At 44.3% G+C, this 27,229-nt stretch overlaps 3 long non-coding RNA genes across 3 annotated transcripts in view; 2 read left to right on the forward strand and 1 right to left on the reverse strand.

The window, feature by feature from the left end:
- Positions 1-2,792: 2,792 nt before the first annotated feature.
- LOC144336885 (uncharacterized) lies at positions 2,793-7,450 on the forward strand. The gene is made up of 4 exons (XR_013409306.1): positions 2,793-2,861; positions 3,353-3,865; positions 5,526-5,733; positions 6,625-7,450. It is a non-coding gene; the product is annotated as an uncharacterized LOC144336885 (long non-coding RNA).
- Positions 7,451-7,817: 367 nt separating this feature from the next.
- LOC114674191 (uncharacterized) overlaps positions 7,818-27,229 on the forward strand; it is a 31,562-nt gene continuing 12,150 nt past the window's right edge. Inside the window, exons 1-2 of the long non-coding RNA XR_013409301.1 lie at positions 7,818-8,069; positions 23,165-23,248. This is a non-coding gene — a long non-coding RNA (uncharacterized LOC114674191). The remainder of the gene's footprint in view (positions 8,070-23,164; positions 23,249-27,229) is intronic.
- On the reverse strand, positions 21,378-26,531 carry LOC144336880 (uncharacterized). The gene is made up of 3 exons (XR_013409300.1): positions 26,258-26,531; positions 24,814-25,343; positions 21,378-24,076 (listed from the first exon to the last, which is right to left on the reverse strand). It is a non-coding gene; the product is annotated as an uncharacterized LOC144336880 (long non-coding RNA).

The raw sequence follows: 27,229 nt of genomic DNA on the forward strand, positions 1-27,229 counted from the left end.
CTTCTCTCTTCTGGTCCAGGCTCAGGCATCCCCCAGAGTGATAAATGGGAGAGGCCTGGCTGGCCCTTGTCTTAGACTTTTCTTCATTGAAACGCTTCTGATGTTTGCTGTTGATTATGATGTTTGCACAAATATCTTTGCTTAATATGAATTTTATTTCCTTCCTTCCTTCCTTCCTTCCTTCCTTCCTTCCTTCCTTCCTTCCTTCCTTCCTTCCTTCCTTCCTTCCCTCCTCCCTCCCTCCCTCCCTCCCTTCCTTCCATCCATCCTTCCTTCCTTTTGAAACATGATGTCTGATGTTTCTCAGGCTGGAGTGCAGTGGCTAGTCACAGGTGAAATCATAGCTCACTGCAGCCTCAAACTCCTGGGCTCAAGCGATTCTCTCACCTCAGCCTCCTGAGTAGCTGGAACTGTAGTCATGTGCCACCATGCCCAGCCAGAAGTTTCTGTTATCCTATTTGGTATTCTTAATCATTACATATTTTATTTAAGGATATACTAAAGTGATTACATATTTTTTCTATGTTAATCTTTTAATCAAATAAATAAACTAAATAATTTTTTTTTGAGACACGGTCTTGCTCTGTCACCCAGGCTGCAGTGCAGTGGTGCCATCACAGCTCACTGTAACCTCTGCCTCCTGGGTTCAAGCAATTATCCTGCTTTAGCCTCCTGAGTAGTTGGGACTACAGGCGTGTGCCACCACACCTGGCTAATTTTTGTCTTTTTAGTAGAGACAGGGTTTCACCATGTTGGTCAGGTTGGTCTCGAACTCCCGACCTCAGTTGATCTGCCCGCCTGAGCCTCCCAAAGTGCTGGAATTACAGGTGTGAGCCACCGTGCCCAGCCTCGATTTTATTTTTAATAGTAAAATGTACATGAATAGTTTTTCACGTAATCTAGTAGTAGAAATACACAAGATATCACCATTAGATACTGCTAATCAAACACTTAACAGGTGCAAGTATGTGGGTGATTTTGTATACAGTACTTCCAAACCTTTTTGTCAGACTAATGAGTATAATGAGATTTGATATTTGCTTCTGATGTTGCTGGATAAACTGGGTAAAGAAAAGGATTAAGTCAGGGATTCAAAGTTTTTAATACAAGTACTGCATTAATATCCTAAAAATTTATATGGAGCCCTGAAGAAGATCCTTATCTCCCGCAGCTTCCGGGCTCAAAATGCCGAAAATAAATCACAGCATCTCACCCCGTAACTGGATGAATTACAACAAAAATTAAATTCCCAGGCTGGCAGGATGCCTACTATTAAAGTGGGTGTATTCATTCGGAAAACACTGGATATTAAAAAATTAGAATGAGGACCTGGCGCGGTGGCTCACGCCTGTAATCCCAGCATTTTGGGAGGCCGAGGTGGGTGGATCACCTGAGGTCGGGAGTTTGAGACCAGCCTGGCCAACGTGGAGAAACCCCTTCTCTATTAAAAATACAAAATTAGCTGGGCGTGGTGGTGCATGCCTGTAATCTCAGCTACTCGGGAGGATGAGGCAGGAGAATGGCTTGAACCCGGGAGGTGGAGGTTGTGGTGAGCTGATATCTCACTACTGCACTCCAGCCTGGGCAACAAGAGAGAAACTCCATCCAAAAAAAAAAAAAAAAGTATAGGCCAATGCTGGAACACAAAGTTGAATCAGGTAAGATTTATCAATGTGGGCCTTCTAAGCAGATTCTACATTTAATGTTGCAGCTTAAGGAATCAAAAAAAGTTCTCCTAGTTTGCTTCATTGACCAAAACATAAGCCAAAATGTGGTCAGTAGTAACTGAGTTAGAAATGCTGGATCTTAGGCCGGGTGGCTCACGCCTGTAATCCCAGCACTTTGGGAGGCCGAAGCATGTGGATCACCTGAGGTCAGGAGTTTGAGACCGGCCTGACCAACATGGAGAAACTCCGTCTCTATTAAAAATACGAAATTAGCTAGAAAAGGATTAAGTCAAGGATTCAAAGTTTTTAATACAAGTACTGCATTAATATCCTAAAAATTTATATGGAGCCCTGAAGAAGACCCTTATCTCCTACAGTTTCAGGGCTCAAATGCTGAAAATAATCACAGCATCTGGATGAATTACAACAAACTATAACTGGATGTAACTGGATGAATTACAACAAAAGTTAAATTCCCAGGCTTGCAGGATGCCTGCTTTTAAAGTGGGTGTATTCATTCGGAAAACATTGGATATTAAAAAGTTAAAATGAGGGCCAGGCGTGCTGGCTCACGCCTGTAATCCCAGCACTTTGGGAGGCCGAGGTAGGAGGATCACCTGAGGTTGGGAGTTCTAGACCAGCCTGGCCAACATGGAGAAACTCTTTCTCTACTAAAAATAGAAAATTAGCTGGGCATAGTGGTGCATGCCTGTAATTCTCAGCTACACAGGAGGCTGAGGCAGGAGAATCTCTTGAACCCGGGAGGCGGAGGTTGCAGTGAGCTGAGATTGCACCATTGCACTCCAGCCTGGGCAACAAGAGCAAAACTCCATCTCAAAAAAAAAGAAAAGAAAAGAAAAAAGAAAAGAAAGAAAGAAAGAAATGCTGGATCTTCATTGGTTTGCTATAAAGTGATTCAAAAGCTTTGAAAGATTTGAATGATAAAGTGTCTTTTTTTTTTTTTTTTGAGGCAGAGTTTCGCTCTGTCTCCCAGGCTGGAGTGCAGTGGCCGGATCTCAGCTCACTGCAAGCTCCGCCTCCCGGGTTTACGCCATTCTCCTGCCTCAGCCTCCCGAGTAGCTGGGACTACAGGCGCCCGCCACCTCGCCCGGCTAGTTTTTTTTTTTTTTTGTATTTTTTAGTAGAGACGGGGTTTCACCATGTTAGCCAGGATGGTCTCGATCTCCTGACCTCGTGATCCGCCTGTCTCGGCCTCCCAAAGTGCTGGGATTACAGGCTTGAGCCACCGCGCCCGGCCTAAAGTGTCTTTTTCATTTAAAACATACTCAACTGAGGAGGATCCAGGAGATACCATTCATTATAACTGTGAGACATATATTTGTGAGAGGAGTCCCAGTATCTCTGAAGAGCTTGATCAACACACTTCTCTGTAAGACAGAACTTACAATGAAGATTGTTGCCACCAAAATGAAAAATCTAAATGCATTGGTTATAACTGGGTCTTGGGACTGCAGGATTTAAGTGGCAGCACTCAAATGCAGCTGTGAAAAAAATGGTGGGAATGGTTATTTAATAGACTGCAAAGTCAAAGCAAGCAATAAGAACAGTTTGACTCATGGGCTTCCTAGAATTAGAATAGATGGCACAGTGACTCATGCCTGTAATCCCAGCACTTTGGGAGGCCGAGGTGGGTGGATCACCTGAGGTCGGGAGTTTGAGACCAGTATGACCAACATGGAGAAACCCCATCTCTACTAAAAATACAAAATTACCTGGGCGTAGCGGCACATGCCTGTAATCCCAGCTGTTAAGCAGGAGAATTGCTTGAACCCGGGAGGCGGAGGTTGCAGTGAGCTAAGATTGCGCTGAGCCGAGATCACACCATTGCACTCCAGCTTGGGCAACAAGAGCGAAACTCCGTCCCCCGCCCCCTGCCAAAAAAAAAAAAAAAAAAGAATTAGAATAGATAGGAAGACTACTAAGTTCTTACTTGATCTGTAAAAGTTCAAGTCAAACAAACAAAGTCAAACCTGAAGTATGAAACAAAAAACAAAACCAAGGATTTATGGCTTCTCAATTTTTTTTTTTTTTTTTTTTTTTTTTTTTTTTTTTGAGACGGAGTCTTACTCTGTCACCCAGGCTGGAGTGCAGTGGCCAGATCTCAGCTCACTGCAAGCTCCTCCTCTCGGGTTCATGCCATTCTCCTGCCTCAGCCTCCCGAGTAGCTGGGACTACAGGCACCCGCCACCTTGCCCGGCTAGTTTTTTTTTTTTGTATTTTTTAGTAGAGACGGGGTTTCACCGTGTTAGCCAGGATGGTCTCGATCTCCTGACCTCGTGATCCGCCCGTCTCGGCCTCCCAAAGTGCTGGGATTACAGGCTTGAGTCACCGCGCCCGGCCTTTTTTTTTTTTTTTTTTAAATGGAGTCTCACTCTGTAACCCAGGCTGGAGTACAGTGGCGCGACTTCGGCTCACCGCAACCTCCACTTCCTGGGTTCAAGCCTTCCGAGTACCTGGGATTACAGTCATGTGCCACCACGCCACCACGCCAGCTAATTTTTGTATTTGTTTAGTAGAGACTGGGTTTCATCATGTTGGTCAGGCTAGTCTCGAACTCCTGACCTCAGGTGATCCACCCACCTCAGCCTCCCAAAGTGCTGGGATTACAGGCATGAGCCACTGCACCCAGCCTGAAATCATAATTTTAAAACTAAAAAAAATAAATAAATTCAAGCCTGAATGGTTTTCTGAGTCCAGTGTTTAAAAAAGAATTAACACCATTTCTACTCAATATTGTTCAGAAAGTAGAAGAGGAAGGAACATTTCCCAATATATTTTAGGAACCTAGTACTAACCTCAAACAGAATCAGAGAAAGGCAATACAAGTTCAGGTGCGGTGGCTCAATGCCTGTAATCCCAACACTTTGAGAAGCCAAAGCAGATGAATCATTTGAGGTCAGGAGTTCTAGACCAGTCTGCTCAACATGGCAAAACCCTGTCTTTATTAAAAATATAAAAATTTGTCGGGTGTGGTGGTGGGTGCTTGTAATCCTAGCTACTTGGGAGGCTGAGGGAGGAGAATCGCTTGAATCCAGGAAGCAGAGGTTGCAGTGAGCCAAGGTTGCGCCACTGTACTCCAGTCTGGGCAACAGGGCGCAACTGTCTCAAAAAAAAAAAAAAAAATTCACTAGTATTTAAATGTGCCTGTTGCTGGAGGTTCACATTATCAGTAAAATAGCATCAGATATCGAAATATGCAAAAAGAATAACACCCATGAACCCAAAGACAAGATTCCCAGCTTCATAAATGGCCCAGCAGCATCAGAATTAGAAGATTTCTAAGTAACTAGAATTCTTTGCTCCACTGGAGAGGATGAACATGGGGGCTCCAGCAAGATAAGGACAGGGCCAGTGGACAGTGACTGGTCTAGTGAGCGTAGAATCCCAAAGACCTTGGGAAATAGTTACACAACAAGCTTTCAGGAAACAACTGGAACAAACCAGGCAACCCCGCAGATACTACCAGGAATGGATAAGCAGAAGAGGGTCAGAGCCACAAAATCTAAGCAAAAGACACCAAACCACAAGAAGCACCCAGCCCTGTGAACACCAGCTATGGCTACATCAGGACCAATCTTTTCAGACAGCTGCTGTGGACTGATGAGAGCAGCCACACGCCAAACAGCAGTGCATCTGAACACAAGTCCCAAGACTCTCTTCTCTATTAATCCTCGTTTTGAGAGGATGGATATGGTTACATTACAACATCCCCAAGCAACACTTGTGGGCGAGGGTGATCAGACACCCTCACCTAAAGAGGGCACAGAAAGGAGTAGGATGAAAACAGAGGGATAGGGAAGGGATGTGTGCACTGGATCACATGGACTTTCCCCACAGGCGCTATTTAAAACAAAAGAAGAGCCCTAGAAATGTGCTGTGGTCTCCCTATACTTCCTCATCTTGCCAGGTGCATAGGTGCCACATGGTTTTGTTTTGTTGGTTTTTGAGATGGAGTTTCGCTCTTTTGCCCACGCTGGAATGAAGTGGCTTGATCTAGACTGACTGCAACCTCCATCCCCTGGGTTCAAGCGATTCTCCTGCCTCAGCCTCCAGAATAGGTGGGATTACAGTGCCTGCCACCACGCCTGGCTAATTTTTGTATTTTAGTAGAGATGGTGTTTCGCCATGTTGGCCTGGTCTCAAACTCCTAGTCTCAAACTCCTGACTTCAGGTGATCCACCCGTCTCGGTCTCCCAAAGTGCTGGGATTACAGGCGTGAGCCACCATGCCTGGCAGATGCCATAATTTTTTTTCTTTCTTTACACAGGTGCTGATGAACTCAGGTGTAATTAACCCTAAGGGGTAAATTATTCACTAAGTACAGTAATAGGGTCCAATTTTTATGGCCAGGTTTTCAGTTCTTTGAAAACCTACATTCAGACATCACAAATGGGCCCGGCGCGGTGGCTCAATCCTGTAATCCCAGCACTTTGGGAGGCCGAGACGGGCGGATCACAAGGTCAGGAGATCGAGACCATCCTGGCTAACACGGCGAAACCCCGTTTCTACTAAAAACACAAAAAATTAGCCGGGCGAGGTGGCGGCGCCTGTGGTCCCAGCTACTCGGGAGGCTGAGGCAGGAGAATGGCGGGAACCCGGGAGGCGGAGCTTGCAGTGAGCTGAGATCTGGCCACTGCACTCCAGCCTGGGCGACAGAGCGAGACTCCGTCTCAAAAAAAAAAAAAAAAAAAAAAAAAGACATCACAAATGAAACATACTGGAATGTGTGACGCGAACAATGTCTTGGAGATTAACATCCAGGTTTTTACATATTAGATATAACAACATGAAAGCTGGTACCATCTGGGAACCAAAGGAACTGTCCCTGAGAACATAGAATTTTAGGGACATCAATTATTAAGAGGTTACATGGAAGCAGAAGTGCTCCTAGATGTTTCCATTATCTAGATAGAAAAATTCAACAGATGAGCCCCAGTGAGTTAAGGAACATCCCTGACAGCTGTGGGTGATGGGCTTTCCATCCAAAGCAGAGATGTGAAACCTGATGGCTTTCAAATGACCCCCCAGTGCTCCACATCTCAAAAGTCAATCCCACAAAGCTGAAACGCTATCTGTTCCTGAGGGATCAGGTCCGACCTGTGTCTCTGAGACACTGATTTGAGATGAGGCCAATGATTTCAAACGTAAATTGCCTAAATCATCATCAGTTTCATGTTGTGTTTTGGAGCTTGTCCACTTGAGAGGGTTGACAAAAAATGGCTCACAAGACACATGCCTGGGAAATGGGGTTTTCTCCTTTGCTCTTGGCAGATCCTGAGCAACCCAATAATTAAGCTTCTTGATGTCTCAACTTTCACATTCGCGAAAAAGGCGCCAGTGTGCGGGATATTTCCCCGAAGCCACGGCCCTTGTCACCCCCGACAAAGCTCTGAAGTTGTGCACAGGTGGGCCAGGTGGTAGATTTTTCTCAAAAGCAGCTGAGCTCGCACTCTAGCTAGAGAAGGTACAGGGCTGCGGCACAACGTACATTGTCTTAGACATCAGGACAGTTTCCAAAGCAGTTTGGGAAAGAAGGCAGCTCCCTGGGCTGGAGACGACGCCATGCTCTGGGAAGACCCCTGGGTGCGGGTGAGAGGAATCCAAGCTGCACAGGGCCAATGACGGGAGGACGATCCGCCCGATTTAGACAAAGGTAAGGTATATTTCCTAGCTTAATACCCTCCTCAATGCCCAGCCCAGACCTGCCTTTCACGTCCCTAGCTGTATTCACTCTCCCTGGCAAGGGGGCGGCGTGAAATCGGCGGCCAGCAGTGCTTTCCACACCGGTAAATCCACACCGCTATGCCCCTCCCTCCAGGGCTACGCACCGCCCCGATGCATACTGGGATTGTAGTTCTGAAGCTACCTACCCATGGGCCTAGAGCAATGAAGAGACTATAATTCCCAGCATACAAGGCGCGGCGCTCACCGCCCGGCCCCTTCCTCTAAGGCTGCGAACCGCCCCTGAGCCTGGTACAGCTGGGATTGTAGTCCTGCAGCCTTGTGGCCGAAGGGCTGGGAGTTGGCTATCAGATTACATCTCCCAGCAAGCTCAGCGAAGCGCGCGCAGCTCCGCCCCTTCCTCCAGTGATGCGCACAGTCCCTGATCCCTGTGCACGCTGGGATTGTAGTCCTGCAGCCCTGTGATCACTGGCTGGTAACAAAAAATTTCAGCTCACGGAATGGTAGGCGAAGGCCCCCAACCTCAGCCTCGCTCCTCCATGCCTTCACAGCAGTTCTGCCATGCGGAGGGGGAGCCTGCCTGTTCTTTAACCTCACCTACCTGATGGGAGAGGGCAAGCTACCAGGGCAGCTTGTCTCACCAAGTAATTGTGATCCCGTATCCCCCAACGTGCTGGCTTCTTGACTTCCAAAGTTGCGGTAAGTTTGATTTCTCACAGAACTGCAAGAGTCCGGGATCGTTTCCCAGCCTGCCCAAAGTTGCCATGGTTCTCACCCTCTGGGAGGTTGGTACACCCTGTGACACCTTGTGTCCCTTGAAACTAATCTGTGTCACCTTTTAGGGTTTTGAGACCGCTTGAACTCTGACTTTGTGGCGTTTATTACCAAATCTACTAAAATGGGTCAACTGTCTGATTTTACCTCCTTTTCCACACATGTTGGTTAGGTCATCTGTTGATTAGACATGGTTTTCTCCAAAAAGGGATTATCTCTTCTTGATTACCTCCAAGAGAAGGATGAAACGATTGGGCGCTCTAAGGATCTATTTCCCAAATTTGGGATTCCACACTGATCATTCCTGGGCAAAATGTGTCTTTCTGTTCCATAACCACAATCTTAGGCCAGCCTGAGTGCCATCCCAGCCCAATGGGGGTTATGGAACTCCAACTTAGTTCTGGTTAAGTTTTATGTAAATATCCTTGTCTCTGTTTCGCCTGGCTCTGTTAGATAAAATGTCTGGGAGAAAGTAGGAGGTGACAAGAATACAGGTGAAATCATAGGTACTGGAATGGGACACACTGATTCTGTGGAGGTAGAGGGAGAACAACAACCTAAAACCCAGGGAATGAACAACTTAGACCTCAGAAGCTGTGGGGAATGGAGGGGCATTAATAACTTTTTGTCTTTCTGAATTACCTCTGGTGCAACCCAGAAAAGAGTATGGGAATCCTGTTGGGCCAGGACAAGAGTAGGGTTAGACCAGAAGGTAACGCAGAGGCTGTGAATTCATCTTCTCCTTTTGGCTCCCCATATTAACCTTAAGAATCCTTTGAGACTGTTCTCTCTGTGATGTAGGTGTGGAATTCTAGGGGGCAGCATGCACTCTCGGTGCCCAGCTGTCTGAGACCAGGGTTCCTTCAGATGATGAATGATATGGTTTGGCTGTGTCCCCACCCAAATCTCATCTTGAATTGTAGCTCCCATAATTCCCATGTGTTGTTGGAGGGACCTAGTGGGAGGTAATTGAATCATAGGGGTGAGTCTTTCCCATGCTGTTCTCGTGATAGTGATTATGTCTCAGGAGATCTGATGGTTTTATAAAGGGCAGTTTCCCTGCACATGCTCTCTTGCCTGCCACCATGTAAGACGTGACTTTGCTCCTCCTCGCCTTCCTCCATGATTGTGAACCCCGCTGCCCTGACCTATAGGTCACATGTGGAATTGTGAGTCAATTAAACCTCTTTCCTTTATAAATTACCCTGTCTTGGATATGTCTTTATTAGCAGCATGAGAACAGACTAATACAATGGAGAACCATGGCTTTTTTCTGAAGAGGCTCAGTCCCCCGTGGGTAAGCTTAAGCTGGGTGCTATGCAGCATTGATTACATTTTCTCCTTCTTCTGTGAACTGGGGCTCCTCCTTCCGTTTTCCTACCACCATTAATCTTTTTGGTCAATATTTGGGTAAATTAGAGACATAGGTAAGGGAATCTTAGACAGCCCCAGCATAGCTAGACTCTTGACTATTTCTTTTCCCAGTTTATGAAATCAATTATATTGGCAAAGAGAGATACCCTTAGGTGGGGTCACTCAGGAGCAATTAGAGCAGCGTACTTCTAGAGAAGCTGATAGGACAGGGCAGATGTGCCAGTGAGGATCAAAGCTTCTGTCTAAATTTTTGAGTCTATCTGTGTGTGGCAGATGAATTCAGGAAAGATCCCAGATCCCTGGAAGGTACCATTAAGAGAGGATTCATGTAGATCAGAACACTAGGGCGTGTGTTCATCAGTGACCTTCTAAGTCAGATTCTCAGGGTTAAGTCTGTGGTAGGGCTGCAGAGCAATGCTTGCCTGTGAAAGCCTCTGATCATGTGTAAAATATGTGGCTCTGGCACAGGGAGACATCTTTATCTGACAGAACATTGTACTTCTGTGGATGTGAGACTCTTTGCTCTTCCTTAGCAGAGCACCGCTGACTGATTGTTTGAGAATCATGCATACATAGGCCTGTTTATTTTGAATTTCTTAAATATTAGAACAGGTAAAAACTTTTTTTTTTTTTTTTGAGATGGAGTCTTGCTCTGTCGCCCAGGCTGGAGTGCAGTGGCCGGATCTCAGCTCACTGCAAGCTCCGCCTCCCGGGTCTACACCATTCTCCTGCCTCAGCCTCCCGAGTAGCTGGGACTACAGGCGCCCGCCACCTCGCCCGGCTAGTTTTTTGTATTTTTTTAGTAGAGACGGGGTTTCACCGTGTTAGCCAGGTTGGTCTTGATCTCCTGACCTTGTGATCCGCCCGTCTCGGCCTCCCAAAGTGCTGGGATTACAGGCTTGAGCCACCGCGCCCAGCCAGGAAAAAACATCTTTATCCACTTTCTTTTTTTTTTTTTGAGACGAAGTCTTAGTTTGTCTCCCAGGCTGGAGTCCGGTGGTGCGATCTTGGCTCACTACAACCTCCCTTTCCCAGATTGAAGCAATTCTCCTGCCTCAGCCTCCCGAGTAGCTGGGATTACAGATGCGTATCACTATGCCTAGCTAATTTTTGTGTTTTTTGTGGAGACGGGGTTTCACAATGTTGTCCAGGTTGGTCTTGAACTCCTGACCTCGTGATCCGCCCACCTCGGCCTCCCAAAGTGTTGAGATTATAGGCGTGAGCCACCACGCCTGGCCTTTATCCACTTTCAAGTTGAATAAGAGCATGAGCATCTTCAGGGAGAATGTCACAGGAGGAAATTCTGGGGCCTTGCCCATTCCCAAAAACCTCAGAAATCCTGATACAATTTGTAGAATTCATCTTATCAACACTGATTCGTTTTTTTGTATAGATTTATTTTTCATTGGACCTTTATTTTGTTCTATATTCTGAAGAACATGAAGAGTAAATCATTTCTTTCCTTTGTGATAGGAACATCAATTTTTCACATGTAAAAGTATTAATGATGCCATCCTCCACATAGCTTTTCCTGCTTATTAAATTTTTGCTGTGGTCTAAATATTTGTGTCCCCCTCCAAATTCATATGTGGATAGTATTAGGCATGCGACCTTTGGGGAAGTGACTAAGCCAAGAGAGTGCCATCTTCCTGAATGGACTAAGTGCCCCTTTGAATGAGGTTGAAGGGAGTGTCCTTATCTTTCACCATGTGAGGACACACCAAGAAGGTATCATCTATGAGGATCAGGGCTGTCACCAAACACCAAATTTGTTGGTGCCTTGATCTAGCACTTTCCAGCCTCCAGAATTGTGAGCAATAAATTTCTGTTGTTTTTACATTACCCAGCCTAAGGTATTTTGTTACAGCAGCCTGGATGGACTAAGACACTTTCTTAGGTACTTTAGTCTATTTCTGAATTTTTAGTTCCAATGATCTATTAGCTTTTATTTATTTTATTTTATTTATTTATTTATTTTTAGACAGAGTCTTGCTCTGTCACCCAGGCAGGAGTGCAGTGGCACAATCTCAGCTCACTGCAAGCTCCGCCTCCTAGGTTCACGTCATTCTCCTGCCTCAGCCTCCCAAGTAGCTGGGACTACAGGTGCCTGCCACCACGCCCTGCTAATTTTTTTTGTATTTTTAGTAGAGACGGGGTTTCACCATATTAGCCAGGATGGTCTCGATCTCCTGACCTCGTGATCCACTCACCTCAGCCTCCCAAAGTGCTGGGATTACAGGCGTGAGCCACCACGCCCAGCCGATCTGTTAGCTTTTTTAATCAAGATTTTTCACAGGGCTGGCCAATATTATCTGTGTTATTTTTTGTTTCCCCAGAGTTTTCTTGGCTCTTCTTATCTTTTCATCTATATGCTGTTTTATGTATGTATGTATGTATATGTGTATGTATGTATGTATTTATTTTTGAGACAGAGTCTTGCTCTGTCACCAGGCTGGAGTGCAGTGGCACCATCTTGGCTCACTGAAACCTCTACCTCCCAGATTCAAGCAGTTCTCCTGCCTCAGCCTCCCAAGTAGCTGGGATTACAGGCACCTGCCGTCTTGTCTGGCTAATTTTTGTATTTTCATAGAGATGGGTTTCACCATGTTGGCCAGCTGGGGCTCAAACTCCTGACCTCAGGTGATTCACCCACCTCGGCCTCCCAAAGTGCTAGGATTACAGGTGTGAGTCACCACACCTGGCTTATATACTACTTTATAGTAAAATGCCTACCTCCAATATTTAATGGTATCTATATTAGAACAAAATTTAATGTATGAACTACCTTAAGGACAATTTATATTGATAGTATATTTTCTGTCTAAGAACATGTAATTTTTCTATTTGCTTATGTCTACATTCATATATTTCATGAACATCGTGTGTCTTTTCTCATATTCTGTAAACCTTTTTGTAATATGGATTCCTAGATGGTTTATTTTATTCTACTAAAAAGTAATCTGAGACACAATAAATTGTAAAGAGTTTATTTGAGTGAGAACAATTGATTAATTATAGGACACCAGTCTAAAAGAGGTTTAGGTTTTATTAACAGTGTAAGAGGCAACTATTTATTGGAAAAATGTAGAAACAAATTATTTGATTAATGGTAGTTACAAACTTGTTTCTTCTTGGTTTTTTGTTTATCTTGTTGAAAAGTCCCTAGTTATATAAGGTTGTTGGCTACTTCTGATTGGTTTAGCTTCCTTTCTATTTTTCTTTAAAATAGGCAGCTACGAGAAATAATTCAAGTTAAGTTTAGCTGGGCATGGTGGCTCATGTCTGTAATCCTGGCACCTTGGGAGGCCACGGCAGGTAGGTCACCTGAGGTCAGGAGTTCGAGACTAGCCTGGCCAACATGGTGAAACCCCCATCTCTACTAAAAATACAAAAAAATTAGCTGAACATGGTGGCGGGCACCTGTAATCCCAGCTACTCAGGAGGCTGAGGCAGGAGAATCACGTGAACCCCTGAGGCAGAGGTTGTAGTGAGCCGAGACCGTGCCATTGCACTCCAGCCTGGGCAACAAGAACGAAACTCCAACTCAAAAAAACCAAAAACAAAAACCAATACCCAAATCCAAAATACTCTTCCAACATTAACTTTTGAAAACTGCCTGTGATTCATGCTGACTCATACACCTCCCTCCTCCTCAATTCATGGAGAACGTGCAGGAACTATCAAGTTGTAGGACAGATGGCCAGAACCAGACACGGTGACATGCTGGGGTGGGGCCTATTTCACAGACCTTCGAACCCATAAGAAGGAAAAGTAGAACCTGGAACTGAGGATGCTCCAGCAACTCCAGATTTCATAACCCCTTAACAGGACTGACAGGAAGACCAAAGGCAAAGTTGAGACATCTGGAGGGTGAAAACCACCCTTGAACATCGGAATCCTTGGACATTGGAACTCCCCATGTCCACAGCCCTCTCCAAGCATGGATAGAGAAACTCAACAAAAATACACAAAAAGCTCAGTATACTCCAGAGTTTCTCACTCAGGAGCTCATTTTAATCCTGGAGGGTCATTGTGGGCAGGTGTAGGAGAATATCTTGAAATTGCATATGAGCCGGGCGCGGTGGCTCAAGCCTGTAATCCCAGCACTTTGGGAGGCCGAGGCGGGCGGATCACAAGGTCAGGAGATCGAGACCACAGTGAAACCCCGTCTCTACTAAAAATACAAAAAATTAGCCGGGCGCGGTGGCGGGCGCCTGTAGTCCCAGCTACTCAGGAGGCTGAGGCAGGAGAATGGCGGGAACCCGGGAGGCGGAGCTTGCAGTGAGCCGAGATCGCGCCACTGCACTCCAGCCTGGGCAACAGCATGAGACTCCGTCTCAAAAAAAAAAAAAAAAAAAAAAAAAAAAAGAAATTGCATATGGCAGGCCCAATAGCAATAGAGCCATATTAAAGTGGATCTTGATTGTACATTAAGAAACTATGGCTGGGCACGGTGGCTTACGCCTGTAATCCCAGCACTTTGGGAGGCTGAGGTGGGTAGATCATCTGAGGTTGGGAGTTAGAGACCAGCCTGACCAACGTGGATAAACCCTGCCTCTACCAAAAAACACAAAAATTAGCCGGGTGTGGTGGTATAGCAGGACGAGCCACAGACAAAACCCCTCAGACACCGATTTAAAGAAGGAAAGGCTTTATTGGGCCAGGAGCATTGGCAAGACTCACATCTCAAAAACCGAGCTCCCGGAGTGAGCAATTCATGTCCCCCTTAAGGGCTTACAATTCTAAGGGGGTCTGCGTGAGAGGGTCGTGATTTATTGAGCAAGCAGGGGGTACGTGACTGAGGGCTGCAAGCCCTGGTAATTAGTACGGAACAGAACAGGACAGGGATTTTCACAGTGCTTTTCTATACAATGTCTGTAATCTATAGATAACATAAACCAATTAGGTCAGGAGTCGATCTTTAACTACCAGGCCCAGGGTGTGGCGCCGGGCTGTCTGCCTGTGGATTTCATTTCTGCCTTTTAGTTTTTACTTCTTCTTTCTTTGGAGGCTGAAATTGGGCATAAGACAATATAAGGGGTGATCTCCTCCCTTATTCCCTGCTTTTGAGAACTTCACTCATTAGTGGGAGTTCTCACTTTCATTTTCACTACCCATGTCTTCTTGCAAAACAGATCAATAGTGATTTATATAGTATACTTCTGCTAAAGCATTTTGGTGAACTAAGGTAGCAATGAAGCTTTTTATCATTTGAAGAAGTACAGGTAGCAAACAAGGGAGCAGTAAGCAGGTTCCTATTACTATTATGACTCTTATTATAAGAGTTTTAAATCCTCTTAGCTCTGGGAACCATTTTTTAAACATGGCCCCAGGATCAAATCCATGCCACACTTGCATGGGCACATGTGCCAGTTTTGTCATAACTCTATGTCTTCAACTACTTGCCCTTGATCAACTATGTGTAGACAGCAATTAGTAAGGTTATATTTCCTACATACCCCTCTTTCAGCTGCTAGCAAGTAGTCGAGAGCCAATCTGTTTTGATAGATAGCATTTCTCATCTGAGTTTCTTGCTGGGCCAGAATAGTCAAGGCTCTGCTGGTCTTATTAGTGATTATTTCTAAGACAGCTTGTAACTGTATGATTTGGTTGAGCATGTAAATGGGGATACGGTATCCCTGTGAGCCATCTTGCGCCCAAGTACAGGCCCATGATATTGTATGATTCTCTCAGGGGGACATTTATCATCTTTCTAATTTCCTATAGCTGTGCTTCTCTTTTCACGGGAAGCATAGACAGGGAAGCCCAGGAGTTTGCCTGTCTTTATGGCAGTAGGAAGAAAGATGGTTTAATAGTGCCAGTAACACAACTGCCTGCCCACTGGTGGGTAATTTGGTGTAAGCTCTATGCCCACATATCCAGTATAATCCAGTGGGGGCTGTCCAGTCCCGGTGGAACTCTGGGTGGGTCCTCAGTTTGCAACTTTGTGAATTTACTAAATGGATTTTTCTTAGTGTGGTTTTAACTCCTCTAGGTGACTGTTTTTGTAGTACTATTATACAGTTTTTGCCCAAGGCAGCTGAGTCTTCTCACAGGAAGGGTGAAGTCCTTCCCCACTCTTGCTATATGGTATTGTCTAATGATTGAGGCTTTTAGGACCCAGAAGTTATCAGGGTGATTCTTTTGAGCCAGGAATTCATCAGGAACTGGGTCTGCAGGTACTAATTCTCAGGCTTCCCATGGCCATTGATCTCCCATTACAGTTCCTCCACATACATAACATGAACATGACACTGAGAGACTGGGCTACATGCTCAGCTAATTGGAAAAACAAATTTCTTGTTTTTCCTGGAATTTCTGGTACTGGCACATTCAGTTCATCATAGAAGGTTTGAAATACCGCCTCAGGTGAGTGTTTATAAACTTCTTTTCAAACCACGATATTTACTCAAGGATCTAGTCCAGCCCCATCAATTCCTAGGATTACACGCTCCCCTTTTTTCCAGTGAGGATCAAGGAGGTTGGTTATTACTAGTTCTAAGGGGTTCCACTGACCACTGGTACAGAAAGGGCTACTTTTCCCTTTCCGAAGGTGGACAGGATCCTTTTTATTTTTTACCCAAGTAGCCTAAATGATACATGACCAGTATCCACATTCATTTTCACACAGTCTTAATTCATGACAAATGTACTTATTTTCTGCCACATAGCCTCTTTCTTAATTAAGAGAACCACATCTTATTCCTAACTTATTACTATTAATGACAGCACAGGCATCAAACTTCAAGGTGACTTGTTTGGGGACCCCCCCTTTTTTTTTGTTTTGGCTAAGACTTTACTCATATCATTCATGAGTCCCCACCAGTCCTCAGTCCTTAATCTTATTTTAAAAATTGTGGTCGTGGGAGGCTCAGATGGGTCATAACACACATCAGGTTGGTCATTCCCTGGGCTATATACCTTGTATAGTATAGCATTACACAAACAAGTTCTTTTTAGAGTCCCGGTACACTTATAATAACCATAAAATAATAGGACTGTAGCAACTTTTTGTCCTATCTCAGTGACTTGATATATACACTGGGAACAGCCCTCAGTCTGAGGAAGGTCAGTTGAAGTCCTTACTGTACAAGTCCAAATTTTAAGGAAAATGAGTCCCACAATGAGTTTTCTCATGCTTTGGCCATGCATGGACCAGTCAGCTTCTGGGTGTGACTAGATCAGGGCTTGTCGTCTTCTTCAGAGTCACTTTGCAGGGGTTGGCGAAGCTGCTCCTGCCCACTACAGCTCACAGTCTACTGATGTTCAAGGATGGTCTTAGAGGTTGGGCCCACTAGAATAAACTGACTCCAATACCTCTACACAGTTATGTTTAACTGGGCTCTCTGATACAGGAGCAAGGTGGCGGGGTTTAGGGTGTTGCAAACTTCAATGGTTATGCAGGGATTTTCACATAGCAAGCTTTGGCACTTGGTTAATCTAGCATTTGTTAGCCAATGATGTCCTGTGGTATTCATCAAAGTCACCACAGCATGGGGGGTCTTTATATTCAGGTTTTGCCCAAGGGTTAGTTTATCTGCTTCTTGTGCTAACAGGGCCGTTGCTGCCAGGGCCCGTAGACATGGGGGCCAGGCTTTGGAAACCCCATCTAGTTGTTTTGAGAGATAGGCCACTGGCCTTGGCCAGGGCCCCACAATCTGGGTTAAAACTGCAACTGCCATTTTTTCTGTTTCTGGCACATAGAGTGTGAAGGGTTTTGTCAGGTCAGGTGGCCCCAGGGCTGGGGCTGACATGAGTTTTTCTTTTAACTCATGAAAAGCTTATTGCTGTTGGTTGTAATAGATGTAGTTTATCCAATTTATATTTTTATTAACTGTCACCCACCAAAATATTGACTCAAATCCTGCAGTTATTTGATTTCAAGCTTTAAATTGATCTGGTATTCCCTGTGGGACTCCAATTGCATCTAAATAAACGTGAGAGTCGAAAGACCCATAAGGGGCTTCTCTTGCTTTATGATATCTTATTTTTCCTCCCTCTGGTTGATGAAATGCCAGGGTGAAAGGGATAGCCAATTGGACTAAAGTACAAGTGCCACTCCAGTTATTCGGCAGAGTGCCCAGTAAAGGTCTACTGCAATACCACCACACATCTGCATGGGGGTGAACAAGGGCTGACTGATTGATAAGCTCTTGAAAATTCTGAAGCTCACTGCATCCTTTCAGGTCTCCAAGGAACGCTAAGTATCCTCCCTGTTGTGAAAAACACGAAGTGAACTTAGTGTTGGGAGATGGAGGCTGGATGGCCCTCGGGGGCTGACCCATAGGGTGCCAGACTTCGAGATATAGCAGAGAGGGCTTGGCACAACTTATTACTCCAGGCTGTAGAATCCTGAAAAAGAGCTACCATGCAGCACATGCCTGGTCAACTGGAGGACCACCTTAGTGGAAAGGGGACAGTCTGGGCCTCTGGCCTGCCATATGCACAAGCAAAACAATTGCTTTTGTTTAACATGCAGATGCAATACTCGATCCATTCCAACCAGGCATTTGCGTCTTGGTATCCTGTTTTAATTGCCAAAGTTTGTTTTAAGTCTTTAACTTCTGTGATCCTCTAATAAAATTAATATATGATTTTAGGAAATTACAACAACTGGTTGGGGCAGTCCATCCTTTCTCTTTAGTGGTCCACAGAATGTTGGACCAACTATAGCATAAAAGCTCTACATTGGGGAGCAAGACTCCTGGTTGACACTGGAGTCTTTATCAAAATTTCCCCAGGTTAAATGGTCCTAATTTACTGATGCCCAGTCTGAGGAGAGTCAGAAGGGACAGAGGTACTTTTCTGAAGTAGAGAACTGTCTTTGACTTGGCAAGTCCCCATAGGGTATAACAAGGGAAGCATTAAATGCAATAGTTTGAGACAAAATTGACTTGGTTATGTTAATAACTAGATGGTCAGCAATAGAGTGAGGAAAGAAGAAAGAGTAATAGAATGGATGAAAGAGTTAAAAGAGATGAATGGATGAAAGAGTTAAAATAAATGAAAGAGTTAAAAGTTTTCTTAGCTTTAGTTTGGTAGGGTTTTCCCCTGGGACTATTGCCCATGACTCTGGAGGGGGTGGTGCTTTCTTGACTTGGTTGTGACGAGTCCATCCTTTTTCAGCAGTCTTGGTGGTTAGCAACACAAAGTAGGGTCCTTCCTAGGCTAGCTCGAGTTTCCTTTCTTTTCATCTTTTGATGAAAATGTGATCTTTAGGCTGGTGCTGGTTTACTGGAAATTCTAGGGGTGGTACATGTGCTAAAAGACTTTTAGTTTTGAGGGAAAGGAAAGTGGAAGATAAAGTATACAATTTCTAAGGAAATGACCTCTTGTTTTAATGTGGGGACATCAGCAGTGGACTTTATAGTCCTTGGTGCCTTTCTACTGAGAAATTTCTTTTAGCACCTATTTTTATTAGTTTTTAAACCAAAGAAAGCCAAACACCATTTTATATTTAATAATGCTTCTTGTATGATTTTCATACCAGATAAGCTAAATTTCACCTTTATATTAGTGTGTTATTAATGTTAAACTTAATTTTAATAAAACCTTGTAGACATATTTATCCAATTTTTAATGTTGGACCATAAGGTAAGATTTTTACAGACTCTTTTTAATCTTTTATAATTTTTGTTAAAGGGTAGATTAGTGCTTTAAGAAAAACCTGTTGTGTTTTTACTTTAATGTCCAGTTCACAGAAAAACTGGATGACCCCTTTGACTTTAATATGTTTATACACAGAATTTTCTTTACAATTAACATTTTTAAACTTGCTTAAACCTTCAAAACAATAATTTTTTAACCTTTTAATGTAGGTAAAAATTTACATTCTTATGCCTCGTTATAATCCTTTTACCAAAGGTATATTTTACTTTCCTTATACAACTTTCACATAAACTGTTTTTTTTTAATAGTTTTACATTCAGGAGGCCTACTTATTTATTTATTTATTTTTTGAGACGGAGTCCCGCTCTGTCGCCCAGGCTGGAGTGCAGTGGCACGATCTCAGCTCACTGCAAGCTCTGCCTCCTGGGTTCACGCCATTCTCCTTCCTCAGCCTCCTGAATAGCTGGGACTACAGGTGCCCGCACCACACTCGGCTAATTTTTTGTATTTTTTTTTTTAGTAGAGGCGGGTTTCACTGTGTTAGCCAGGATGGTCTCAATCTCCTGACCTCGTGATCCGCCTGCCTCAGCCTCCCAAAGTGCTGGGATTACAGGCATGAGCCACCGCGCCCAGCCAATTACTTTTAAATTATACAATATTTCTTGAATAAATTCTTTTTTTATAACATTTTGCTCTTTCACAACTTTCGCAGACAATTCTTTGACATGCCTCAACTTTCTGACTTATTACAAACATTTCTTTCTTTAAACAACCAGTTAATTTATTTCAGGACAAGAATTTACCATATAACACTCTTTTTACATAAATTCTGCCCCCCCTTTTTTCCCTTTTTTCCGAAGATAACCATTCTTTTTTTGTTGTTGTTGTTGAGGCAGAGTCTCGCTTTGTGGCCCAGACTAGAGTGCAGTGGCCAGATCTCAGCTCACTGCAAGCTCCGCCTCCCGGGTTCACGCCATTCTCCTGCCTCAGCCTCCCGAGTAGCTGGGACTACAGGCAACCGCCACCTCGCCTGGCTAGGTTTTTGTATTTTTTAGTAGAGACGGGGTTTCACCGTGTTAGCCAGAAGATGGTCTCGATCTTCTGACCTTGTGATCCGCCCGTCTCGGCCTCCCAAAGTGCTGGGATTACAGGCTTGAGCCACCGCGCCCAGCCAACCATTCTTTTCCAAAGCGAACTTCCTTTATGTCTGTGTGCTAGACTGTCTAAGGCCACAAGATTAGAAGTTACTGTAATACATGTTACACTGTTAACTTTTAGCAAACTTTACTTTTGTTGAAAACCTTGTAAGTTTGGGATTTTAATTATCCTTTGCTATTAATAAGACCTTGTTTTGTCCAAATTAATTTAGAATCGTATAGATGGCTTTTTTTTTTTCCTTCAATTACCTGGGAGGAACCATCCATCCTCCTGTCCTGAAGGGAGTTCCTCCTAGGTCTGGTTGGACCTTTGTATGGTAATTAAGATTTAGATGCCCTGTTAGGAAAACTGGGTTAAGGGAATTTTCAGTGGTTAATGTTAAATCACGCTTTTTTTTTTTTTTCCCTTAGGATACTTCTGAACTGGTGAGGTGTGCTCACAATGATGTTTTCTCTAAAAGTTATTTTTTTACTTTCTTCTGTTAGGAAAGCAGTTGCTGCTACAGATTGAATGCATCTGGGCTATCTGGGGGTTACTGGGTTAAGGATTTTTGATAGGAAGGCTACGGGTTTTTAGTGGCCTCAGTGCTTTTGGAATACGCCCTTGTTTACACTGACAACAAAGTGGTATTGGAGTGTTATAGGGTTATGGAGAATACCTTCAATTATCAATTATAAGTTTTAAATTTACCCTGGCTTTTAAAGGAATAGGGTACACTGTTTTTTTTTTTCTTTCTTTCTTTTTTTTTTTTTGAGACGGAGTCTTGCTCTGTCTCCCAGGCTGGAATGCAGTGGCGTGATCTTGGCTCACTGCAACCTCCACCTCCCGGGTTCATGCAATTCTCCTGCCTCCGCCTCCCGAGTAGCTGAGATTACAGGCGTGTGCCACCACGCCTGGCTAATTTTTGTATTTTTAGTAGAGATGGGTTCACCATGTTGATCAGGCTGGTCTCGAACTCCTGACCTTGTGATCTGCCTGCCTCAGTCTCCCAAAGTGCTGGGATTACAGGCATGAGCCACCATGCCCAGCCTTTTTGTTTTGTTTCTTAACTACTTGTATAGTTCTTTCTTTCTCTCTTTGATTTTCTGTCTCTTTTTCTCTTTGACTTTCCTTTACTTCTGTCTCTTTCTCTCTTTCTTTGACTCCCTCTTTGTCTCTCTGTCTCTTTGTTTCTCTGTCTCTTCCTCTTTCTCTCTCTGCTGGTCTTTCCTTGCCTGTGCCAGCCGCTTATGCTGCTGTTCTCTCCACCACTATGGGGTGAGGGTCTAAAACCTGCTGTAACCAAGTGTCTATGTACAGGAACTGATCTGGGTGCCCTGGCTTACAGGTTACCTTGTGCCATACCTTTGAAACAAGGGATCTGTCCAGGCTTCCTTCTGATGGCCAACCCACCTCTAATGCTGGCCAGTCTATTTCACACAAAAGTTCTAAGTTTTCCTGGTGTCATAATAACACCGTAATCTCCCTTAAATTCTTTCTTGAAAATTTTCAACATAGTTCATACTGGGGTGGGCTTACTTTGTGCCTGACCCATGCTTCTTCGAGACATAACACCATGCTCACACCACCCGCACACCACAAAACAAAGAATGGGTAAAAAGGGCACACACACACTTTTACAGTTTACACCAAACCAGAATCAATACCAAAATCAGAGTATCCAGAAATCCAAGCAAGGTCAAAACCAAAACCAAAGTATCAAGCAATCCAAGTCAAGTCAAAAACAAAAACCAAAGTGCCAGTACAGGCACGCCGTGGGTGATCAGGCCACACTTCCACTCAAATGGAGTGGGCAAGTTCCAAAGACTAGTCTTCCCAAGTTTCAGATGTCCAGATTTCAAGTGCCAGTTCCCTCCTGGTGTTCAGCCACTGTGTTGATCCTCTGCAAGGGCCTGCCATCCTGCTCTGGCAAGGTGTTCCATTGGGGAAATTGCCTACCTTAGAGTGCTGTCAGGATCTGCGTCACTCAAGCTGGCCAGAGTCCCCCGCAGGAATGCTCCACAGGGCAGGCCGAAGCCGCCTAAGGGGCTGCCTCAACTGCCCATTAATCACCTCGCTTCCCGGTCAGGGAACCAAGAAATGTAGTAGGACAAGCCACAGACAAAACCCTCAGACACCGAGTTAAAGAAGGAAAGGCTTTATTCGGCCAGAAGCATTGGTAAGACTCACGTCTCAAAAACCGAGCTCCCCAAGTGAGCAATTCCTGTCCCTCTTAAGAGCTTACACCTCTAAGGGAGTCTGCGTGAGAGGGTCATGATCGATTGAGCAAGCAGGGGGTATGTGACAGGGCTGCATGCACCAGTAATTAGTACAGAACAGAACAGGACAGAGATTTTCACAGTGCTTTTCTATACAATGTCTGTAATCTATAGATAACATAACTGATTAGGTCATGGGTTGATCTTTAACTACCAGGCCCAGGGTGTTGTGCCGGGCTGTCTGCCTGTGGATTTCATTTCTGCCTTTTAGTTTTTACTTCTTTCTTCGGAGGCAGAAATTGGGCATAAGACAATATGAGGGGTGGTCTCCTCCCTTAGTGGCGCATGACTGTAATCTCTGTTACTCAAGAGACTGAGGCAGAACAATCACTTGAACCTGGGAGGTGGAGGTTGCAGTGAGCTGAGATTGTGCCATTGCACTCCTGCCTGGGCAACAAGTGCGAAACCCCGTCACAAAAAAAAAGGACGCTATGGTGGGCTGCTTGGAGTTAGGAGCTGTATCTGACATGAGGCCAGGAGAAGCCTCAGCAAAGCTCACATGACCTTCAATGTTCCTTTCACTCCAAAACATGAGCAAGGACTGTGCCCTTGCTTTCCATTCCTCAGGTGGGGACAGGAAGTGGAAAAACATGCAGACACTAAAGATAGTTTGTTTTGCAGGCAAGGTAAGAAGAACTACAGAGGAAGAACCTACTGCAGACATTTCCCAGGAGACTTTAACTGAAGCATCAGCAAAACTGAAAGGTAATGGGAGAATCTTGTGCCTCTGAGGATGTCTTTCCCATGGATCCCTGCTCAGTTGCCTTTTACAGGTCCCCTGATTTGCCTGAACTCCTGACCTCAGGTGATCCATCTGCCTTGGCCTCCCAAAGTGCTGGAATTACAGGCATGAGCCACCATGCCTGGCCTGTTCCGTGCATTAAAAAAAAAAAAAAAATCAGTGAGAACAAGAAGAAATGTAAATGCTAGGCTTTTCCTGTAAATCCAGGGAATTATGAGACAGTTAGTACCCACCTCCCAGGGTGTTATGAGGATAAATTCACATTATGTCATCTTTCCAGCACAGTGCTCTGTAGCGTGCTTCTGACCACATAGTACATGCTCCATAAACGTCACATTAATGCATGTGCACGTTTTCTAAATGCAGACTTACTCAGACATGAGCTACCTTCTTCAGCCTCTGTGAAGTTTTTAAGGACCAGCAGGGAATGCCATGTTTAGGATAGTGATTGGTAGTTTTTATTTTGGACCAAAAGCATTTGTGTTGTGAGAAGAGTATGGGTTTAAGGAACTGTGTGCTGTGGCACTTTGTCTAGTTGAGTGCTGCTATAAGTGAAGCTTTGTTGATGTTTAAACATAACATTGTATGGCTGTATTCCATTCTGAGATGGTATGAATCCATATAGGTGAGAGTAAGTTTATATCTACATCCTCAGTGTAGGCTGGGAAATTTAAAATGTTTGTTGATTAATATCTTTTGTATACATAAATAACTACATAGGCAAACTCATATAATTATGTATGTGTTTTTATTATTTTATTTTGAGACGGAGTCTCGCTCTGTCGCCCAGGCTGGAGTGCAGTGGCGAGATCTTGGCTCACTACAAGCTCCACCTCCCGGGTTCACACCATTTTCCTGCCTCAGCCCCCTGAGTAGCTGGGACTACAGGCTCCCGCCACAACGCTCGGCTAATTTTTTAGTATTTTTAGTAGCGACGGGGTTTCACTGTGTTAGCCAGGATGATCTCTATCTCCTAACCTCGTGATCCACCCGCCTTGGCCTCCCAAAGTGCTGGGATTACAGGCATGAGCCACTGTGCCCGGCCTATGTGCGTGTTTATCTATCTGCCCATACCATCTCAGAATGAGAGTAAGTTTATATCTACATCCTCAGTGTAGGCTGGGGAATTTAAAATGTCTACCCATTGTATTTGCTTTCAGTATCACAGTCTATCTTCTAATAAGAAACCTAGGCTTCTGGCTGGGTGTGGTGGCTCACGCCTGTAATCCTACCACTTTGAGGCGCTGAGGTGGGTGGATCACTTGAGGTCAGGAGTTCGAGACCACCCTGGCCAACATGGTGAAACGCCATCTCTACTAAAAACATTAAAATTAGCTGGGCATGGTGGTGTGTGCCTGTAATCCCAGGTCTAGGGAGGCTGAGGCAGGAGAATTGCTTAAACCCGGGAGGTGGAGGTTGCAGTGAGCTGAGATGATGCCACTGCACTCCAGCCTGGGTGACAGGAGTGAAATTCCATCTCAAAAAAAAAAAAAAAAAAGTATTATTATTATTATTATTTTTCCTGTGCTGGGTTATTTTACTTAGCATAATACCTTTCAGATTCACATTGTTGCAAATAACAAGACTTTATTATTTTTAAGGGCTGAATAGCATTTTATTGTATACACATACCACGTTTTCTTTCTCCATTCACCTATTGATGGACACTCAGGTTGATTCCATACCTTAGCTATTGTCAGTAATTCACTTCCTTCCCTTTCATTTGTGTTTTTTTTGTTTGACATGGAGTCTCGTTCTGTTGCCCAAGCTGGAGTGCAGTGGCATGGTCTCGGCTCACAGCAACCTCCACCTCGCAGGTTCAAGTGATTCTCATGTCTCAGCCTCCCGGGTTCAAGCAATTCTCCTGCCTCAGCCTCCCGAGTAGCTGGGATTACAGGCACGCACCACCACGCCCAGGTAATTTTGTATTTTTAGTAGACATGGGGTTTCTCCATGTTGGTAAGGCTGATCTCCAACTCCTGACCTCAGGTGATCCACCTGCCTCGGCCTCTCAAAGTGCTGAATTACAGGCTTAAGCTACCATGCCTGGCCAAAAGCCTACGTTTCTTTCTATGTAAAATGTAAAAAAAATTTAAACTCATAGAAGCAGTGTGCAATAATGAAAAAAAAAAAAGAATTCCCTATGGGGTTTTTTGTCTGATTAAGAGAGCTTCTTCAAGATCTTTCAGGGATTATATTTTCTTCCATATTCTGCATCATCCTGTTTTTCAGCCAATGGATGAAAAAAGATACAGAGAAAACACATTTGCTTTTATCCCCTTCACTTCCACTCAATATTAGTCAATGTGGATACAGCTGAGAATAGCAGTTTTCTGGCAGGACAGCCACGTCTCAGTAATAAACAACACACTGAAAATAAAGTACCCATCTGTCATAAAAAGCTAATGGATTTTAAGAAAAATAAGTATATGCATCAGTAATTCTTGTGGTAAAGATTCATCTTGTTGATTTCTATTGAGCTCCCATAATATTTGACCAAAAGCTTGCAAATATACAGCAGAAAAGGAATATTATTCTAAGTCAGAATATTGTTATGGTTATTTTGTCAATATAAGTCAATATCCAATATATAGAATAGTTTTGTCAATATAAGTAAAAATATGACCTCACACTAATAGTCTCACCTATAGTTGTAATCAAATGCTATTTATTTATTTATTTATTATTTTTATTTTTTGAGAGTCTGGCTCTGTCGCCCAGGCTGGAGTGCAGTGGCGCGATCTCGGCTCACTGCAAGCTCCGCCTCCTGGGTTCACGCCATTCTCCTGCCTCAGCCTCCCGAGTAGCTGGGACTACAGGCGCCCGCCACCGCACCCGGCTCATTTTTTGTATTTTTAGTAGAGACGGGGTTTCACCGTGGTCTCGATCTCCTGACCTTGTGATCCGCCCGCCTCGGCCTCCCAAAGTGCTGGGATTACAGGCGTGAGCCACCATGCCCGGCTTTCAAATGCTATTTTTAAAAATTTTATTTAAGTAATCCTGGCACTTTGGGAAGCTGAGGTGGGCGGATCACGAGGTCAAGAGATCGAGACCATCCTTGCCAACATGGTGAAAGCCCGTCTCTACTAAAAATATAAAAATTAGCTGAGCATGGTGGCGTCCCAGCTACTAAGGAGGCTGAGGTCGGAGAATCACTTGATCCCGGGAGCTGAGATCACGCCACTGCACTCCAGCCTCGGGACAGAGCGACTCCATCTCAAAAAAAAAAAAAAAAAAAAAAAAAGGTCTATATGTTTGCAGACAGACCAGATGTTCAAATAAAACTATATAATAAAAATTTACTAATAAGTTTTCAGGACTCAGAAATGTATGGATTCTATTTATAGTTTTTTTTTTTTTTTTAATAGTCTCGCTCTCTTGCCCAGGTTGGAGTGCAGCAGCATGGTATCAGCTCACTGCACCCTCCACCTCTGGGGTTCAAGTGATTCTCTCCTGCCTCAGCCTCCAGGTGTGCGCCACCATGTCTGGCTAATTTTCGTATTTTTAGCAGAGATGGGTGTTGGGGTTCAATCAGGCTGGTGGGAAAAATATTAAAAATAGAGTAATAGTCAAAAGCTGTCTTAAAGGCCTGAGTTTGTATAGCTTCAGATTGCTTGGCTGAAGGCAGCCAGGGTGCAGGAGCCAGAAAGATTAGGGTGCAAGTACAAAGGAATGTGGGAATTTTATTTTACTAATCTGTTAGTTATGTGGGCTTAAGACTAAGTTTTGTGCTGCCACGGGTACTTTACTGCCTCCTACTCGGGGTTTGGCAGAAGCTTAGTACCTGCAAATGGTGTTTGCTTTAGGCCTGGGAAACTGGCCTTTAATCTTTACCCGCTAGTGGTGTTTACGCACAACTTTTGTTAATTAGTCTTACTGAATAAATGCGAACCTCACTATCTGATCAGAGCCAAGTTGCAACTGTTTACAGAACTCACCTTGGA

Source organism: Macaca mulatta, chromosome 19 (assembly GCF_049350105.2).
Source record: "Macaca mulatta isolate MMU2019108-1 chromosome 19, T2T-MMU8v2.0, whole genome shotgun sequence".
Classification (NCBI taxonomy): domain Eukaryota; kingdom Metazoa; phylum Chordata; class Mammalia; order Primates; family Cercopithecidae; genus Macaca; species Macaca mulatta.